Source organism: Colobus angolensis, unplaced genomic scaffold (assembly GCF_000951035.1).
Source record: "Colobus angolensis palliatus isolate OR3802 unplaced genomic scaffold, Cang.pa_1.0 Scaffold318, whole genome shotgun sequence".
Lineage (NCBI taxonomy): Eukaryota > Metazoa > Chordata > Mammalia > Primates > Cercopithecidae > Colobus > Colobus angolensis.
This window is the reverse complement of record NW_012116466.1, coordinates 1197924-1201185: the sequence shown is the minus strand read 5'-3', so window position 1 is coordinate 1201185 and position 3262 is coordinate 1197924. Positions and strand designations below refer to the sequence as shown.

The 3262-nt window shown below is 50.3% G+C and overlaps 1 pseudogene; it reads left to right on the top strand.

The window, feature by feature from the left end:
* LOC105518374 overlaps positions 1-3262 on the top strand; it is a 71938-nt pseudogene that overhangs the window by 6740 nt on the left and 61936 nt on the right.

The following is a 3262-nucleotide window of genomic DNA, read 5'->3' as shown; positions in this document are numbered from 1 at the left end:
TGACTGTGATGCCTGCACACCTTGAGAACCATCGACCTAGATAGCCTCTGAACACTAACAGCTCCTGGTGCATCTGGAGAAGACACAGGCCATGTCTGGGAGGCAGGGGAGATGGACTAGCACACTCCTCCTGCCACAGGGCAGCATGATGCTCGATTCCCTCAGAAGGATGTCCTTCATCTTTTCCATGTCGTGTGTGTTCACCCTGGCCCTCCCAGCAGCCTGGGAAGGGCAGAACACTGAACACACAAGAGGGCCGTTCCCAGTCCTCACATGCCAGATTCATCTGTCACCAGACCCACGGGAGGAGGCAGACTGGTTCCAGGAGGATGAGAGCCCTTGTTCTGACACCTGTGTCTGATTCCAGGGCCTTCAGATCCACTCCGGACTACACCAAACAAAGTCTGGGGATTTTCATTGACCTCCAGAAGAAAGAGGAGGTGCATGCCCGGCTACAAGCAGGGAAGATCTACTACATCCTGCGGTAGAGCGAGCTGGTGGACCTGTATATCCAGGTGAGTGGCAAGGGATGCAGGAGGGCCCTTGTGCTGTTCACTCTCTGTCCATCCATCCATCCGTTCATCCTTCCATCCATCTATCCATCATCCATCCATCCTTTCATCCATCCATCATTCATCTATCCTTTTATCATCCATCTATTCAGCCATCTATCCATCCATTCACCTGTCCATCTACCCATCCATTCATCCTTCCATCATCTGTTTACCTGTTCATCCTTCCATCTATCCATCCATGATCCATTCATCCATCCATTCTTCCATCATCTTCCCATACACCTGTGGGTCCTTCCTTCCATCCCTCCATCCATCACCCATCCATCCTTTTATCATCCATCCATTCACGTTTTCGTCCATCCATTCACCTGTTCGTCCATCCATCCATCCGTCATTCATCTGGTCACCTCTTCATCCATCCATTCACCAGTTTGTCCATCCATCCATCCATCTTTCCATTATCCAGCCATTCAGCTGTTCATCCTTCTATCCATCCAATCATCTTCCATCCATCCATGATCCATCCATTCACCTGTCCATCCACCCATCCATTCATTCACCTCTTCATTCTTCCATGCATCCATCATCCATTCATCCTTCCATCATTCATCCACTCGCCTCCTCATCCTTCCATCCATCCGTCATCCATCCATCATCCATCCATCCACCTATTCATCCTTCCATTCATCCATCCATCATCCATCCATTCTTTTATCATCCATCCGTTCAGCCACCATCCATCCACCTGTTCGTCCGTCCATCCATTCATCCATCCTTCCATCATCTATCCATTCACCTGTTCATCCTTCCATCCATCCATCATTCATCCATATATCTATCATCCATCCTTCCTCCTATCATCCATCCACTCACCTCCTGTTCATCCTTCCATCCATCCATCATTGATCTATCCATCCGTTTATCCATTCATCCATCCATCCATCCTTCCATCATCTTCCATCATCCATCCATTCATCCTTCCATCCATCACCCATCCATTTATCCATCCATCATCCATCCGTCCATCCATCACCCATCCACCTGTCTATCCATTTGCCTGTTCATCCATCCATCTTTCCACCAACCATCCATTCACCTGTTCATCCTTCCATTTATCCATTCATCCATATATCCATCCATCATTCATCCATCCACTCACCTCCCATTCATCCATCCATCCATCATCCATCCATTCATCAGTTCATCCATCCGTCCATCTCTCCATCCACCCATTTATCCATCCATCATCCATCCATCTGTTCATTCATCCATCCATTCACCCGTCTATCCATCCATTCACCTGCTCTTCCATCCATTGGTCCATTCATCCTTCCATCATCCATCCATTCACCTGTTCCTCCTTCCATCCTTCCATCATTCATCCATCCATCCATCATCCATCCATCTTTCCATTATCCATCCACTCACCTCCTGTTCATCCTTCCATCCGTCCATCATCCATCCTTTCACCCATCCATCCACTCACCTATTCATTCACCCATCCATCATTCATCCATCCACCCACCAATCTACCTATTAATCCATCCCTCCATTCATCTATCTGTCCATTTGTTTATCTATACATTGGTCTATCCACCATCTATCCATCCATATGTACATACATCATCTACCCACCCATAAATACAGACAGACACACATCATTCCAACCACCCACCCACCCGTCCGTCCATCCATCTATCCACACACCCATCCATCCATGTGTCTACACATCTGCTCATCCATCCATCCACTCATTCCTAAGCCACTGCTGAGCACCTGTTGTATGCCGTTTCCCTCCCTCCAACTGGTTCCCTCACATCCTCCCCCAGTGGCCAGCATCTTCTCCCTGAGGGCAGAGGTGTGGCCCCTCACAGTGCCTAGCACCTGCTGGTATACAGCTCATGCTCAAAGAATGTGACGACTCAGTTAACACACAGAAGAACGTGCTCCAAGCGACACGTGGCACATCTCTTTACAAAATGAATCTATCATAGCGGCTGTTTTCAGAGGCTTTCCCAAACACAGTGTGCCCTGGAACAAATTGTGAAGCCCACGAGCCTGGTGAAACTTTTATTATTGAGCACCTGCTGCATACCTCCTTGAGCTGCAGTAGGGATGTGGCAACGCAGAAAGGAACCAGCTGATGGCCTCCCAGAAATCTGGGGGCCACGGAGACTGTTTGAGTGCAGGGGGGAGGTGGGCTAGGGCTATCCCTGGTGGTAGTATTCACAGGTGTCAGGCTCCTGGGCTGCAGCTGCTCAGTCACCTCCTGGCACTCAAGTGCATCAGTTCATTGTCCTCATGCCAGTGGTGGGGCAGCCCTAATGCACAGGTCTGAAAAATGCTCAGGTGTACCTGCAATGTGTGAGAGGAAGGAGGCTGGCGAAGGTGGGTGTGGCCACCTCGCCAGGTGTGGGTCTTGAGGGAACTTCTCCTTTCAGGTGGCACAGAATGTGGTCCTGTACACAGGCGACTCCAACCTGGGGCTGGAGCCCTTTGAGGCAGCTGGAGACATCTTCAACGAGGCCTGGGAGTGGGAGAAAGCAGAGTCCTTCTACCGAGTGAGCTGGCCTGTGGGCTGATGTATGTGGGCCTCAGGGGTCACCTGGAGGGCTGAGGCACAGGTGTGGCAGGGTAGAGGCCTCCCACCTGGAGGCAAGGCCACCCATGCACATGCTTAGTTTCCCAGTGGTCTCACTGGGAATGATATTGACTGTTCCCCTGTCCAAGACAAACGCTTGGGGCCT